We start from the raw sequence: 18,963 nt of genomic DNA, 5'->3' as shown, positions 1-18,963 counted from the left end.
TAAGAATATTTGCAGCTGAGTAGAGAAAGGATGTGAAAGTTTCTCTTTACTGAGTAAGAATTAAGAGTCAAGCCAAGTAATGAACTTCTCTGTTTTATATATATATATATATATATATATATATATATATATATATATATATATTTATAGGAATTTGTAGGAATATATATATATATATTCCTACAGTGCCTCCTAAGCCTTTCATTGTGGATATAGTACATCTTTAAACAATGACGTAAGTTGATCTTTTGTTGTTGTTGTTGCAAAGCAAGATTATTCTTTATTTCTGGCTCTGTATTTCTTCCTCTTTCTTTGTCTTTCTTCTCTCTCTCTCTCTCTCTCTCTCTCTCTCTCTCTCTCTCTCTCTCTCTCTGTGGTGCTAAAGATTGAATCTATGCCACTGTATCAAGTAAGCAAATGTTCTACACTGAGATACTGAAATAAGTCTCCAGTTCCAGGATTTCCTCCTTACAAGGTGGGTCTTTTATTAAATAGGTTCTAGGCATATGAAGTCCTTTTGTTTATAAAAAAAAGTTATTATCAATCATCAAACATATATTTATAATTGTTATATTTCTGTACTGTAGTGTCCTTTGTATATTGTACGCTTATATAATTCTAACTTATAGTTGATTTGGTATGTACGTGCAATTATTTTCTTATTTATATTTGTCTAGAATATCTCTTGGGTATATGCTCACATTAAGTTTATGTATGTTCATAAAAGTTAAATAAATCTCTTGTAGGCAAAATATAGTTTTTGTATATGTATATTTGAATGCAACTGTAACCTACTCTACACATGTGTATTTCAGAAGACAAACATGCAAATTACTTATCCTTATATTACCATTTTGTGGTTATAAGATTTTTCCTGTAATCGTATATTTTAGGCACTTTAAAAAATTATTGGTATATGTTTTCAAATTTGGGTTTGAGATTGCTGAAACTGATTAATCTATTATATAAGCCAATAAATGTGAATTTTTTTAAAATTAATACACATTATAAGAATTTCAACATTAAAGCTGACAAATAGTACATATCTCCTAACCAATGTAATTATTATTGTTACTACCTTCATATTTAAGTCATTATAATTAACTTATATATTATTAAAATATTTTGAATTTGATATATTTATTTAGCCATCAAGTTATCTGTTAATGGGATTGATTTATTCATTTTCTTTTTGGTCATTATGATTATAATAGCTCCATATTAAGATGACATTTAGAAATTATAGGCTTTATAGAACTTTGAATCTATATTTGTGTGCTTCCAATGTTTAAAAGTATTTTTGCTATCATGTTTTAAGTAGTATTTCCATTTAGATACGATTTGTTTATTTAGTTGACTGTTTATGTTATGTAAGCACTCTAAATAATCCCCATACCTTTCGATTGTACTATTTTCATCTTGTTTACACAGTTAAATGAATCTTCTTTAAATTCAGAAACTTCTTCAGCTGTTATTCCTTTAATTTTTTCTATTTTATATATCTAATTTTTATATTTTCATATTCATCTCTAAGAATGGTATTATGCTCTTTATTTTAGTCCCTGTACAAAATTTATCTGCTCTATTTCTGAATTGTTTTTATTTATATAATTGATGTCTACTAAACTTACTTAAAATATAAATTCATTGTTTTTATATTTCTGTCACTATATTCTGTCAGAAGTTTTGCACTATTCATTAGAAGTTGTTCCCATGAGTACTCTTGATCCTTCACAGCATATATCAGTGATTATTCACTGAGGAAGAAGATATTTATTTTGGTCTTAGAAATGGCCTTATCTGAAATATTAGAGCAAGCCTAGTCTCAAGCAAGGCTAAGATTTTCTTTTGATTTTCCTTTTAAAGACAACTCTGGCTATTTAACAGTCTAAGATAAATTCTATTGTATTCTCTAAGCAAAAATACTCTGGTACACTTCTCATGCTAGACGAGGTAGTTATAAATGGAACCACACGTCTGAAATATAAACTTAGTGCCACTGTGTTGTCTGTGTTTGTGGGTTGTTCTGAGTCCAACGTTACCATTGTTAGCCTCAGATAATGCAGGCCCATCCTCAAGCCTGCCTCATGTCTCTTACTTCCTGAAGAGGCAAGTATACAATCTTAAGCCATGATAGCAGGCCTCTCTCTCAAGGACCATTATATATGAGTGTTCATGTGCTTTTCCTATGGCAGATCTATTATTGTAAAATAGATCCAGTAAAAACTAAACAAAAATCTTATACCTTCACTGTTATTTTTCCAAGAGGATCTTTAGATTTTGTTGATTATATTCAAGAGAAAAATGTAAAAAAAAAAAAAAAAAAAAAAAAGGAAGAAGGAGGAAGAGGAGGAGAAGAAGGAGGAGTAAGAACCTTTGTATCAATGACTTTTTACTATTATTCTTTAAAAAGTAACTATGACTCTCTCCATTTATTTCCTCCAATAAAATGAAGACATTTCCATCCATATATAGTTAAAGTTGATGTTTCTTTTGAGGCTGATGTCCCTAGCAACAGTTAGGCTGTCTCCCTGAGTCCTTCATCTCCATCTACCTTTTAATTTTTATTCACCAATTAAACAATTATTAATTTTCTTATTTGATTAACATACAAAGTTCACTGTTACCCTGAGATTTCCATGCACATGCAACATATTGTTATATTCTTATTTAACTCTATGAATTCCTTTCATAATTTCATCTCTCCAATATCCAGGTTTTTCTGGTATTTTTCCTGCCTTCAAATAATTCTAAAATATAGACATGAAATATAGCATTTTTACTGACCTTTGTCTAGCACAGTCTTTTAATCTCCCTGCTACAACTGTTATAACTTTCTTGGCTCTCCTGAAGGATTTAAGTAAGAGATTTTCTTACCTATTAAAATTAGTGTTTTTTTTTTCACACTATCATGAGTCTTTATATTTGTCTTTATGATTTTATCAGAGAAGATTTTTATAAGATAAGATCCTGGCTAACCTTGAATATCTGGCTCATCTCATGGCTGGAGCTACAGGACTACACCACCACATTCTACTACTGTTAAGTTTCATTTCAAGAACAAAATAAAGAATTTTTTTCCAAAAATTAAATTACGAAGACTACTCTCAATTTTATTTTTAAATGTAAAATTCTATTTCGTAGATCATATTAAACTCTGTAATATTTCATTACTCAAAATATCTGAGGAATTTTCTTAGGACATTTAAATTCTAAAGTATTCAAATATCTCTTGAGCAAGAATTTCATAATTTATAGAGATTTATAACTAACTAAACATTTTTGAAAAGGAAATGTAACTGTTTTTATTGTGTTCCTTGAATATCATGCAGAATGATAACACGTGCACTATTATTCTTAGGGGCCATTTACATAGGACATTTACATTTAGAATAAAAAGTTCTCATAGATAATCTCCAGAAAATCACGAGGTTCAAATTACCTCTTGCTTAGTCCTCACATACATTAATACATAGACAGCAAATTGTAAAAGAGAATTCCTGTTTCTCATTCACATTTTCTTTCAACCCAATTGTTTACGGTTCTAGAATCCTAATATGGTTTCTTTTCTTTTTTCTAGGAAAAAGGCATACCCTAGTTTATATAATTTTGCAAAATTGCTCCGGTAATTGCCAGAATAAGTAACATTTTCTGAATAGTTTCAAGCTCTCCTGCATCTGCCATTCTAGTAATTACTTTTCAGAATATAAAGGCACATAAGAAAGTCCCTCAACTCTACTAACGTACCTTTTTAGCTTTTATAACTAATATTATCAAAATCATTTATATACAAAAACCCCTGGCAAAACCTGAGTGAGGACAGAGAAGCTATAGGGTTCCTGTGACATATATTTCCTTTCAAAGAACTATGACTATAGACCTGGGTACCACAGATTAACAAAAATATTCCAGTAAGAAAGAAGCAAAGGTAACTGATCTTTCACAGATAAGGAGGAGAAGGCATACAAAACTGAGGACCCAAGCCAGGCATGGTGGCGCACGCCTTTAACCCCAGTACCTGAGAGGCAGAGGCAGGTGGATTTCTGAGTTCGAGGCCAGCCTGGTCTACAAAGTGAGTTTCAGGACAGCCTCAAAAAAAACAAAAACAAAAAAACCAAAAAAAAAAAAAAAACCCAAAAAACAACAAACAAATAAACAAACAAAAACAAAACAAAAAAACAACAAAAAACTGAGGACTCAGCAAGCAGATTAAGTTAGTACTGAGGCTCTGTATTTAAATTCCAGTTAGCCATTTCTCTGTGGAGGAGAGAAGAGGGGAAGAAAGAAACAGTGAAGCAAGAGTAAGAGGGAGGAAGAGAAGCTGAGAGAGAAAGAAGACACACCTACATGGTACATGTCTTTCTTATATGGACAGTAATTGGAAGCTATGATTTTTAAACTCCGTATCTTATACTAATTTTACTCCCTTGCAATCCCCAAAGTGAGATTTTTATCCAATGAAAATTTAGGGCTTAAGGAAATATATTTGTTGAAAGAAACAATTCAGTGCATAAAAAAATTAAAAAAAAAACCCCTTTTATGTTGCTATTCAGTATCACTCAAGTGCTTATCAACATTAAATATCTAACTGAAATTAAAACAAAATTATTATATTAATGAAGTACCGTGTGGTGTTTTGATATACGCATATAGTGTATGAACTCTAAATCTGGTTAAACATATGTAGTCCAGCATTAACATTTATTTATGGTGAAAACATTAAACTTATTTGCAGCATTATAAAATATTCAGAACATAACAGTTATCTATCGTTACCCTACTGTGCAATATCACACTAGGAATTCTTACTTCTTTCTATCTAACTATATATTTTTTTATGTTTTTGCATGCAATTATCCCAAAATTGTAGTCTCTAAATGACCTTGTTTTCCATAGACATCACTAAAATCAATTATCATACATAACCAAAATGTGTCAGTTCCATATTTTTATTCACAATTTTTTCTACAAACTTATGTTTATAGCTGCAAGAGTTATTTTCATCTGTGCAACATAAGTTACAAATAGAAAAGTACTGTTATGTAAGGTTTCCCTGCTGTGCAATACTATATACATCTAACTGTAATTACTGTCATCAAATTATAATCATGCCACCACTAATAAATCTTCTTTACTAATCCCCCTCCAAACCCTCAACATTGGGCAGAGATGGCAGGATGCTTTCATAATGTTCAGTGTCAGATGAGTAAATATCACAGGATATGCCTGTCTTTAGACTGTCACCAAGCTTAGTTTGCTAAGGTTACTAAAAGTGTACCAACCCAGTCTGTCAGGACAGATCTGTGGGTAGCAATGTCTGACGGATATGCCATAAGCCAATTCTCCATGATGCTAACATATGTTCATATCTGGATTGGAGTGAGGTCCACAATGTGATGGGCCATTGCAACTAGTAACAAGTGATAATGATTTCCAAAGTATGTGAAACTCATTGTAATTATATTATCACATAGCATATCAGTCTGTCCCTACACCTTCTTCTCCAGGCAGGTCTGGGATATGAATTGCTGAAATTTGACAAGTCTTTGGTTTTATAAGTCTGCTGTTATGTTTCAGGCTTTAAGGTATGAATTGTTTCTACATCCCAGGCCCAGCAAATGTATAAATTAATGTTCTGCTGCGTTAAGTTGAAACCATCATAGTAAAGACAATATTATAGCTACCGATGTTTACCTGAGTCAAACAGGAGTTCACAATAACCTGCGTAATATTAAGGAAGTGATTCATGATACAACAGAAATCCATCCAAACACGTGAATTTCCTACTAGGAAAGAGAAGGGGTGTATGTGTGGGTATATACATACCCACAAACACAGACAATCAAACAAATACACATACTCAACTGTCCTAGAGAAAAACATGTTTCATCAGCGGAGGAACATGTAGTAGAACCTTTGCATGGCCATAAAAGATCATGTTTAGTTAGGCTTCTCTGCATTTCTCTATCCATGTGGTTTACATATTCTTGGACCACAATATTCTTCAGGTACATTCTAATGACACCAGAGATGATGCAAAAGTCTCACATCTGAACCATCTACCTCACATTATATCAAGTTCAGAAACTCTGTTCTGGGGTTTTGCTAATGCCCAGTACAACAAGCTACCCTATCAGCCCTGGCTCTGAGCTTCAAGGCAAAACCACATGGTAGCTTCCATGCCCTGCTACCCCCTTCTGCTAAAGGTACAGAAATAAAAAGGGATACATTTTCCTATCTAACACATTTGTTGCCTGTCAGTCATTTGATATTGGTAGTCAACTTTACCTGGAGCTCAAGGTCAGCATAGCATTTTGGGTGCTGGATTCTAATTCTAAGCTTCATTATTTTTTTCTCATAAAGATTTCTAAGGGGCGGTGTGCTAAAGCTTTGATTTGTGTCCTGGGACTATGGTAGCAGTGCTAGGATATTTCGGAAGTGAAGTTTGTCTATGGCAGGAAATAAGATCAAACTTTCATATCCTTTTATTTTTAAGTTATATTACAAAATAATGAGTTTCCTTGTATTTTCACATATTTTACCGTTGCTTATATCTATTTTATTTATTACTCCCCTAATAAGGGATGAGGATCCCATCTTTTCTCAATAGTAGTTGACACATATTCCTTCACAGAATATGTTGACCCCGGTTCCCCTCCATTCTTTCTTGTATTCTAATCATCCAGCAGATACATCTACTGTAACGTGCTGCCCTGCCTCAGTACTGTAGTGACAGGGAAAACACCTTCCCTTCCATTTTGCACAATGGTGTTTAGAATCGAGAGACTGTGACATTTGCTGTTTCTTTCTCGCTTCATTTTTCAAAGAAGCTTTTCTCTGTATTATACTAACATCAGAGACTTATGTTTTTCTTCCCAGTTTCCTTAACTCTTCCAAAGTTAATTTCAAGCATGACTGTATACAGTTTTTCCAGTTGGTGCTCAGAGGGCTGCAGTCATTGTGGCAGCCAAACTCAGTTGTACCTTCCTTAATCCTCCAAGTAAATATGATATATGATATCGTTCTTTTGAAACTGGTATTTTACATATGATTAAAATGATTAATTTAAATTATATTTTATTCCACAAAACATGTCATTGTTCTTTTCTCTTTTGATTGATAAGTATTTATTTACTTTGCATCCTGATTGAAACTTCTCCGCTGCCCTATATCCAAGTACCTTCCTCTCACCTCACCCCTCCCCCTTCCACCCCTCCTCCCTTTCTCCTCAGGAAAATGGAGAGCTCCCTTGAATATCAAACAGCCTTGTCATATATCAAGTTGCAGGAAGACTAGGCACATCTTTTCCTGTTGAGGCTAGAAAAGGTAAGTCCACTCAGGGGAAAGGGACCTACAGGAAGGCAACCGCTGTCAGAAACAGCTTGTCCTCCAGTTGGTAGGAGCCCCACAAGAAGTTCAGCTCTCTGGTTGGCAGTTCAGTCTCTGTGAGCCTTTATGGGCTCAGGTTAGTTGAATCTGTAGGCTTTCTTGTGTCGTCCCTAACCTCTTCTTCCTCAGGACTCACGTAATGTTTGCTGAGTGAGCCATCTGGTTTTCTTCAGTTGCTGGCAGAAGCCTCTATGATGACAATTATGCTAGGGTTTCATCTGTAGAATATCATGATCAAAGCCAGGGATATGCTTCCTCTCATGGCATGGCTCTCAGCTAGGCCAGTCATCAGTTCCAGCCATTCCTGCCATTTCTGTTCCATTTTTTTACCACTGCACACCTTGTAGGCAGGACAAATTATTGGTCACAGGTTTTGTGGCTGGGTTTGGGTCCCCTTCCCCTCCCACCCCCCCACCCCCGTGGGAAGTCTTGCCTGGTAACAGGAGATGGCTGCTTCAGGCTTCATATCCTAAGTTGCTGGTCTAACCTTGTTACCCTCATAGATTTCTGGAATTTTCCATTGTTCTAGGTTTCTAGTTCATCTCACAGATGCCTCCCTCGAAGAATCCAGCTGTCTCACTCCCTCTACCCTCCCCCCCCACACACACAGCTGGCACCTGCTGCTCCTATTCCCATCTGCTACCTGACCCAACCCCCTCTTTCTAGCAGCCTCCTCATGTCTGTTCTATTTCCATTAGTGAGAATCAAGCATCCTTCCCTTAGGCCTCCTGTGTTACTTAGCTTCTTTATTCCACAATAAAACATTTCATTTCCTCCTTAAAAGTCAATGTTAGTTACTGAGTACATTGAAAATCAAAAAGAATCAATTGCAGTCACTCGAAAATAAATACAGCAATATCTTGCTGTGAACTCCTTACATCTTCTCGCATGATATATTATTCCTTCTTTGCAAGTTTTATCTTATTAAATGATTTATAAAGCATTGCTTTTGATGAGTTCAGATTATATATTTGTTCAGAGAATGAATTGCTTAGCCAAATCACTCAGTGCCTCACTATTTATAAAATCATCATTTATAAAATTAATTGAATTTATGGCACTATAACATTCCTTTAAAAATCTTCTCACATTCTGCACAAAACAATTCTCATGAATACTGGACCAAGACACATACACAAGTTGATTTACATTTTTCCTAGTTAATTACGTCATGGGGAACCGAGTGTGTGTGTGTGTGTGTGTGTGTGTGTGTGTGTGTATGTGTTGAATTAGCCCAAGGACTTGTGAATGCTAAGTTGGGATTAACCTATTATATTTTGAATGATTATTCATATAGCTAGACAATGTAGGATTATATATTTTATGATTTTAATGTCAGTAATGTTAAAAATTGAATGATGCTTATACTACAATATCTATGAATTTTGTGTGTTTAAAGAGTAAAAGGCCATATTTTATTGTTAATGATATGTGTATAGGGATGTAGTTTATATCACAGTTTTAAATTATAAAACATAAACATTTAATGGATGATTAAAAAACCTTCACACTTTAGCTTTTGCATCAACAGTGTATCATATTAACACTTCTCTCATCAACTTTTTACAAAATCTTAACCCTCTTGCAATTGTTCTGCATGCTATAACTAATACTATTGAATTATCTATTTTTAGCTACTTAGTAGATCAGAAATGATATCGGTTGTAAACCAACAGAAAGGGGAGCAACAGAAAATCATAACTCAAAGTCTGTTGTTAAATAATTCCTGTAAACTAGCCTACTTATATTTAAGCCACTGTATGTAATTGATAAAGTTTTTCCTAAGAAACTTTGACAGTTAATCAATAAAAGTATAACTTCATGTTTGATATCATGAATCTTCTAATTTTACTTAATTTTGATGACAATTATTTCACAGGCTCTCATGTCATTCCATTCCATTTCATTTTTGTCATGATTTTCCTGGTCACAGTCTAGAAAATAGGGCTAACCACGTTCTTAAACTGAATGTCCATAATTCTTGGTTACTTTCTGTATCATTGTGATAAGAAGATAACCTGACGAAACAGTTAAGGGAGGGAGGATTTATTTTGACTAAGGGAAGTCACAGCTTTAGTTGACAGAGAAGTTACAAAGTCTAAGGCACCTAGCTGGTCACATAGCATCCGGGATGAAGCAGTGTTCTGGGAATGCATATGTTCAGATTTCTTCAGCATTTTGTTCCAAGAAGCCCAGAAAAAGACACTCTTTTTCAGTAGTGGGCATTGTTAGCAATCAGCCATTGGGGGGACCTAGCAGAAGCCTAAGTCATCATTCTCTGCAGCTAAGTGTGCCAGGTATATCACAGTAAACCCCTCCATGAGTCCTCCTCTGTCACATATCTGATCTCTTGCTTTTTCCCTGTCTTGTTCATGCCCCCCCATCTCTGCCTGTCTCTGTCTCTTCTGGCTCTGACTCCCTGTATCTGTCTGTGTCTCTCTCTCTCTGTGTCTCTTTCTCTGTGTCTTTGCATCTTTCTCTGCCGGCCAGCCTCTATTCTTCCTCATGTCCCCACAGTGTGATAGCCCTTCTCTTATCCCCTCCCCATCAAACATCTTAGACTAGATCTGCTGCATGAAGTAATTTCTTATCAGCGCACCTTGGCAAATTCACCTTTTTATTCTATCATGAATTCCAACTGTACCAATGCCACAGAAGTGTGGCTGTAAACCTTCATGCCCCAATTAATTTAATTAATTTTAATTGATTTAATTTAGCTTTATTTTTTCTATTTTTAGGATCAAACAATCACAATGAGTTCATTGGCCACTTATAGTTAATATAAGTCAATTATGAATGTAACTTCTATTCATATTAATGCTGATTTATCTAATTATGAACTCATTAATACGTAAGAATGATCTAAGTTTAGTGTACTCCATAGAATGAGTAAGAAAAAATACATACAGAGAAAGACTTCTATCACAGAAACTGAAACAAGATATTTTTCTGTAATTTGTCCAATTTCACATATCCAGATAGAAAACCTAAAGTTTCTTAACCTTTCTTCAAAGTTTTATGTGTGTGTGGACATGTATGTGTGTGTTTTATGTAAAACAGATAGTTGTCATATTATTTATTCCAATTACAGTTTTACCTTCCCCGACTCCTCCAACTTCCTCCCTGGTGCCCCACCCAACTGAATCCAAACCTGTTACATCTCTGCTTAGAACACAAAAAGGCATCCAAAAAACAGTAGCAAAATAAATAAATAGATAGATAGATAGATAGATAGATAGATAGATAGATAGATAGATAAACAAACCAGTATATTATAGAAAAATAAAACAAGAAAATGAGACAAAGATAAAGCATTAGAAATGCATATGGATACAGATACACACATGCTTACACACTCTGAAAGCCCATATGAACTCAAACTGGAAAACATGGCATATACAAACAGGACCTATAAGTTAGAAAACAAAACCAACAAATGCCTCAACATGATGTTTTGAGACAAAGAAGCCCCAGTGATGTCAGTGAGTTCCTTTTAAGATCTACCACATGAGTTTTATAACATTCAGGGATGTTAATCTTTGTCACAATCAATCTTTCTGCTTATTTCAGTATAACCTTACAATAAGAATTAGTTTTAAACCATTGCCTGGATGATGTTGGGTACTGTAAGTTTAACAAGGCAGTTTAAATAGTTCACACTGAGAAGATCAGGTGTCAGGAAACAAAATAATACAGGAGGTGAAAACAGAACATTCCGGTCCAGAGATCCTCAGTAAAACTGGAGTTAGCAAAACTGTGATGAAATTAATTCACTTAGGAAACATTAATTGAGTGAATAGCACCTCTGGCTGGTTAAGACATTTTGGAAAAAAAATGAAAGAAAGAAAGAAAGAAAGAAAGAAAGAAAGAAAGAAAGAAAGAAAGGAAGGAAGAAAGAAAGAAAGAAAGAAAGAAAGAAAGAAAGAAAGAAAGAAAGAAAGAAAGGAAGGAAGGAAGGAAGGAAGGAAGGAAGGAAGGAAGGAAGGAAGGAAGGAAGGAAGGAAGGAAAGGAAACCTGAAGATGTACTGTGATTGTGAATTAGTCCAAGCACCATGAAAGGAGAATTGGTACTGTATCACACATGTTACAAAGGGATCATCTCAATTAAAAGTGAGTATTCAAAAGAAAATACCCTTGGGATATTTAAAGTAAGTGCAATGCTATGGTTATTAAGCATACAAATCTTCACTGCAGATTTTAGTCCTAAAATTGAATGCTTTGAGAGAATTTTAATGAAAGCTGGAAGAAACTATGCTACAATGTAGCTATAATGTAACCATTAAAAAAATCTAAAAAAAGCAAAGAACTCAAATTTCTGTTTCTCATCTTTAAAATAATTGTATTATATCAAATGATGTTGGATAAGACATTATAATTTCTGTATTTTACATCAGGATTTTCATCTATATTTGGTTTTAAATACAGTTAAAACAAAGAATATTAAAATAACTAAAATGAAACATGTTAGATAAATAATTGATTGAGCATGTTAAAATAAACATAATACACTAAACTTGAATATGAATTAAGTGTTTTGGAGTGAAAACAAATTCAAGTAATAAAAATGTAGTTTACTTGAACCAAGAAAAAATTTATTTTCTTTAATATATATTTGAGATGATATTTTTCATTTGAGTACAACATTGATTTATGAAATATCTTTGGCCAGGTAAAGATTACTATATTGAGTATATTAAACATACCTTTTTTTAAAAAAAAGTTTTTAAAAAGAAAGTTGTGTTACTTTACTACATATATTAATATATTTGAATTTGAAGAAAATATTTATATATTAAAAAAATTGAAATTTTCATCTCTATAAAACATACTTATTAGAAATGATGACTATAACATTAAATTATAAACATTTGAATATTAAAATTTATGTTGTTCTTAAAACACAGTTAGGACTTTAAAACGTATTATTTAGACTATAGCAGAATTTTGTAAACATATTAATTCTCTCTATAACATGAAACAATGCTGAGCTAATACATATCTCTTTCCCACAGATTCAGGATTCTTTCTGCAGACACTGCCTTGCAGCAGGAGCAGATCATTCCCCTACCTTATTTCCTCATTTGTAGACCTTCAGTGCAAGCTGCTAGTTAGTCACCACTGCAAACATCTGGTCCCTTTGCCTGAGGCCTTTTCCAATTTCAATAGCCTGCCTTCCCCAAAGTTAGACAGGAAGTGTGGGGAAATACATTTCCCAGGGAGCAGCTTTCAACCAATGACTGATGATCCTAGCTTTGTAAATACTCAGGAAGCTGTCCCTTCAGGCTGGGAGAACCTCTCAGATGTATACTCTGAACCCACTTCTGAAATTTCCTCAACAAGGTTAAGCTCCCAAAGTCACTCACAAAGGTGACTGTAATTTCTGTTTGTTTATGCTTGTTTTGAGGCTAGGGGTCCTAATACCTAATGAAGCTAGTTCTTTGTGCATGCTATACAATCTATACAATCTCCGATGCTCAACTGTATTTCTAGGAATCTTTTTGCCTTTTATTTTGAGAGAATGTCTCTTGAAAATTACAAGGATAATCTAAATTTCTATTCTCCTGCCTCAGTCTGTTGATTGCTGGGGCCCAGTGGTAGCTAAATTCTTACATTTTCTTCCTTCTCCTCCTCTTCCTCCTCCTGCTTCTCCTCCTCCTCCTTCTCTTCCTCCTCCTCCTTTTCTTCTTCCTTTACCTCCTCCTCTCCCTCTTCTTCTCTCAAGATTGTAAAATTTTCTTCTTTCAAAACTTTATAACTACATGCATGCATATAATATTCTTTCATAAAAGTCTCTGCATTGGGATTTTAACCAGCCAGAGCCCCTAGAGCTTTCAGGGACTAGGCCACCAATCAAAGAGTACACATGGAGGGATCCATGGCTCCAGCCACATATGTAGCAGAGGATGGCCTAGTCTGGCACCAGTAGGAGGAGAAGCCCTAGGTCCTGGGAAAGCTTGATGCCCCAGTGTAGGGGAATGCCAGGGTGGTGGGGCAGGAGTGGGTGGGTAGGAGGGGGAGCACCCTCATAGGAAGGGGAATGGGAGAGGTGGGTTCAGGAAGGGAAACTGGGAAAGGAGATAACATTTGAAATGTAAATAAATAAAATATCCAATAAAAAAGAAATGTGTATATATATATATATATATATATATATATATATATATATATATATATCTGCAAAGTACCTTTTCATACAAAAACATTTAACTATAAATACCAAAGGTGTAACTTAAACATAAAGGAGATGCTTATTTATAATAACATTTTAGAACACAAACAACAATAGGTAGAGTTTGTTTAAGTTTTGAGTTTAGCAGTACAGGAAAACTTATTCATTACATAATAGCAATTTCAAATAATTGTTAGTCTTTGAATTCAAATTTAAAAAGACAAAAATATTATGATATAAAAGCACTATTTACTTTGATCAATATGAACAACTTACTCAGCTGATTGCACATTCCAAAATAATAATAATAATAATAATAATAATAATAATAATAAAATTTAACAATGTTTACATGCTACAATCTTACAATATTTTGCTAATTGTTTAACAATTAACATGCCACCTAATGTGCATGGATTTACAGTGGGACAAAGTAGCATGTTTTGTGTGTGTGTGTGTGTGTGTGTGTGTGTGTGTGTGTAGTGTGCCACAGTGAAAAGCTGTTGCCTATATATAACGTTTTGTACAATAAGTGAGAAATGACTGTAGCATAAATTAAATTTCAAAAGATAAAATACATTGGAATGATGTTATAGTGTTCCTGCCTTTTCTTCTGATATATATTATTTGTTATATGACTGTAATCAAGCTTATATAGAAAATAAATGAAATATTAACTAACAAAAATAAGTATTTACTATGTAGCCAGTGTTATTAACTAGAAACAAATATTATTAATCTCTGTAAAAAATTTCAAAACAGTAATTCTTTAAACCTCAAAGACAATGAGAAAAGAAATACCAACTGCTATTTCACTGCCTAAATTTTCTATGTAGGTTTATGTCTCATAGTTAATCTCTCTAGAAATATTCTTCAAGTATATCAAGTATAACATCATAGGTGTATATGAATTTTTTCCTGACAAAGAAACTTCTGTAGCTTCTCAGAAAAATCTTCACATAAATTCCCCTAGACTCTACAATACATGCCAACAGAGATTACAATTGAAAACGGATGTATAATTAGAAAGTAATTTATCTATGAATACAGGAGGAGTCTGTTCAGTGTGGCTTTTTTTTTTCTCATGATATTTATCATCATTTGCATTGTGTACAACATTTCAGGAGTGAATTAATTTGCTTCTTCCCTGTTTCACGCTTTTAATTTCTCTCATCCCTCTTTGCAAAGTCTTGGGTTCTTTCGGTTTATCAAATTGTATCCCTTTATCTTGAGCATCTGTCTCTTCCCTCATCTGCTTTTGTCAGCATTACAAGTCATTCTTGAGGTAACTAACCTCTCTTAATCCTTTAGATAACAGCTACTTTCTAGCATGGAACTACAGAAGTGCAGGTTTCCTTTATAATTCCCAAACCTCCTCTGTACTAACTCTTGAGCTCCACATTTAAAGCAATGGAAGTAGTAAAATGTTTTTACCACTTAAAACTTAACAAGGTTTATTTTAACTAATCTCTGAATCCATTATTCAACAATAACATTAATCCTTATTCAACAATAACATTCCTAACTTCAACACTGAACACCTGGTAGAATTCATGAACATATATTTTATATATAATTTGTCAATTAAGTAATTGTTTGAGACATTGGTGAACAAAACACTAAGGTTTTGTTTTCTTTTCATATGACAAGGAATTCCATGTTTTTATTATATTTAACGTGACCACAATATAAATATTTTTTCAAGTAAAGTTTTATCTGATCAGTTTTACGTTTTTGAACAATATATCCATAGACTCAGTAGCTGATAGGTTAAAATTGGTTCATATCGACTAATGACACAGATTTAATCCTATTACCATTTATCCTAATTTAATAACCATGTCTCAGTTGCCACTAAAGAACATAACAGAATACCAATATATACAATGAGGTATACACCAATATATGTAATGTAGTAAGCTTTGAAGGTTTACTCACGTTCTTGTTTTCTATTATGTCATATCTTTTATGATATTTTTGGTGTTGTTCTTAGAATAATGTGAATCACTTATTTTAATGCCCATGTTCTAATGAACTTTGTTCAAGTTCAATGCAGGGTACTAAATAAAAAAAAAAATGTCTGGAGCTATTGTTTCGTGAACTGTGTTAAATCACAAGGCACTTGTGAAATTATTCTATTCTACATTCTTCAAATAAGTTAAAAATTGTTATATTCTAAATTTCAGAACTAAATGTTGTCTGGGTCTGAACTGTTCATGTTTGAATTGCTTTAAATGTGTTATGTGAATACAATCTATGTCCCAGTACAGGGGAATGCCAGGGCCAGGAAGCAGGAGTGGGTGGGTTAGGGAACAGGGTGGGGGGAGGGTATAGGAGACTTTCAGGATAATATTTGAAATGTAAATGAAGAAAATATCTAATAAAAAAGATTATTACATTTAATTGGTGTAGGCCTGAAAATGAAAAGAGGATTTTAAATTATTCTATACTTATTTATTTTTTATTGATTTATTTGTTTTTATTTTGTGTGTATTTGTAAATACTTGTATATGTGTATTGCACTGCATGTGTTCATTCTGTTAGGAAGGGCAAGAAGAAAGATAGAGATCCCTTGGACCTGTAATTAGAGTGAGTTGTGAGCCACCCTCACTTGGAACTGAACCTGGGGTTTCCATAGGAGCAGCAAATGCTTTTCAATACAGAGTTATGTCTCCATCTACAGATCTGTTTTCTTTTTATGAAATATTCACTTAATAACTTGCATCCTTTCCTTTGTTTGCTACTTTTTACATTAAACTGTAAAATATGTCCTTCCACTATAACTACTTGAACACTAAAAAGCATTTCTCATTTGAATGATGAGTGTTCTCACAGTCTCATGAATTTGAAGACTTGGTCCCTAGTTGGTGATCATGTTTGGGGAAGTGATGAAACTTTTAAGACATGGAGCCCTGATGGAGAAAAAATAACGGTGAGATAAGCATTTAAATTTATACAGCCTCAGGGACTAGAGAAACATCTCAGTAGTTAAAGAGTACTGACTGCTCTTCCAGAGGACCTCATTTATTGAACCAGTATGCATATATCAGGTCACAACTGCCTGTAACCCTAGTTTTAGGGGATTTGAAACCCTTCACACACACACACACACACACACACACACACACACACACACACAGAAACACACACACACGTGTGTGTGTGTGTGTGTATATATATATATATATATATATATATATATATATATATATCCAAACACTAATGTACATAAGTATAAATAAATAAATTATTAAAAGTTCTTGAGAATGAAAAAAGAATAAAAGTAATATAAATAGTCATACCACTTACAGGACTTGATGCAGACTCATTTACTTATGTGGGCTTGATACATAAATGCTCAGCTTCCTGCTCATACTACAGTGCCTGCCACGTGTTGTTGTGGCTCCTGACATGAGTCTTAATCTTTTGGATACAGCTGTCTTATGAGAGGCTCTGCCAGATCCTGACCAATAAATATGCGGATACTCACAGCCAAACATCAGACTGAGCACAGGGACCCCTATGGGGGAGTAGGGGAAGGACTAAAGGAGCTGAAGAGACCTCATCTGGCATCTGTAGGATGGGTAGCCCTTGGTCCTGTGAAGACTCAGGTATAGAGAAATGCTAGGGCACTAAGTGGGGATGGGATAGAGGGTTTGTAGAGTAAAACTGGGAAAGGAGATACCATTTGAAATGTTAATAAATAAAATATCCAATAAAAAAGAAGAGATGCTTTTCATTAATATTTAAGTTTATGTTTTTTTTTTTTTACTAGATATTTTCTTTATTTACATTTCAAATGTTATCCCCTTTCATGGTTTCCGCTCCGAAAACCCCTATCCCATCCCCCTCCCCCTGGCTCACCAACCCACCCAATCCTGCTTCAATGTCTTAGCATTCCCCTACATTGGGACATCTAGCCTCCAAAGGACCAAGGTTCTCTCCTCCCACTGATATCAGACAAGGTCATCCTCTGCCACATATCTGATTGGAGTCATGGGTCCCTCCATGTGTACTCTTCAGTTGGTGGTTATTCCCTGGGAGCTCTTGGGTTACTGGTTGTAGTACCCCAAACTACTGTTTTTGAAGTTCCAAGATATAATAAAATGTACTGTGTTACTCTGTCCACTCAGATTCTATATAAATTAGTGACAAAGGTAACATGCCAAGCCTCACTACCAGCCTTGAGAAGCAAATCATATCTAGTGAGTTGGCATCTTGGAACACAATTCTCCATGATTCTAAATTCCATCTTCAGTAAGGACAATCATTCACTAAACAAAAGACATTGATTAGACATGAGGTTGTTTTTATTCCATTAAGATTTAAGTTCTATATTTATGGAAGAATACGCTATCTTAAATATAAAATTATAATACACTCTAAAAGTTGAGACACTGCACATTCAATATTATGAGTCAAGTGTGCATCTGTGATGAAAAATGTTAACTATTTCTTTAACTTAGTCTGTCGAGCTTATGTTTTTATATATCATGTTATTTCTTTTTACAGTAATTCCAACTGAACGTTCATCCTCTAGCACAATTGATAAACTCAAAGTTTTACATTCAGTATTGTCTATTCAACAACAGAAACATTGTTCACCAGTCCGTACTTAATTCCTATAAACTCAGGAGCTGCTTAGTTATTGGTTGTCCCAGTTAAGAAAAACAGCAACAGCAGCAACAACAAGAAAACAAAAGAAATCAATGATTTTGTGTTGTAAGTAAATATTTGGTCTCAACGATTTGAGTGTTTTCTAAATGATTTACATGAATTTAAACTTCACCCACTATGTTGCCAGAAGGTCTATTAACCAAATCCTCCTCTCTACAGTATAGAATACAGAAGGAAGAATGGCAAGTGCCACTATAATAGAGCTCTGTTTCTATATCATTAATTACTTATCACAATATAAATTGATAGCATGTGTATAACTAAAGTCTCCTCTCAATCTTTAAACTTAGAAACTATTGTAATTGTTCTCGACCACTTTTAAAATATACTGGCTTGAGCCGTCATGTTATGGATACATATCAAAGTCCAGATTAGAGTGTACCTGCTAAAATGTCTACATTCTGGGGTCCTGGGTACATGAACTGTGATAGAACAAGAGGGAAGTTTCTGTTAGAATTATGATTACCGTAATTCTATGAAGAGTTTATTTGACTTATACTTCCATATCATTGTTCATCAAAGAAAGTCAGGACAGGAAGTCATCAAGCAGGTCAGACACCTGGAGGTAGAAGATGGTGCAGAGGAATGCTGCTTCCTGGCTTGCTCCACAGGCTTGCTCCCCCTGCTTTCTTTCATTTTCCCTCCCTCCCTCCCTCCCTTCCTTCCTTCCTTCCTTCCTTCCTTCCTTCCTTCCTTCCTTCCTTCCTTCCTTCCTTCCTTCTTTCCT

General features: G+C 34.2%; 1 pseudogene; it reads left to right on the top strand.

Annotated features, from left to right (window-relative positions):
- The first annotated feature begins 230 nt into the window (after positions 1 to 230).
- LOC110328910 overlaps positions 231 to 18,963 on the top strand; it is a 121,984-nt pseudogene continuing 103,251 nt past the window's right edge.

This window comes from Mus pahari, chromosome 11, assembly GCF_900095145.1.
Source record: "Mus pahari chromosome 11, PAHARI_EIJ_v1.1, whole genome shotgun sequence".
NCBI classification, from domain to species: domain Eukaryota; kingdom Metazoa; phylum Chordata; class Mammalia; order Rodentia; family Muridae; genus Mus; species Mus pahari.
This window is presented reverse-complemented; position numbering and strand designations above follow the sequence as displayed.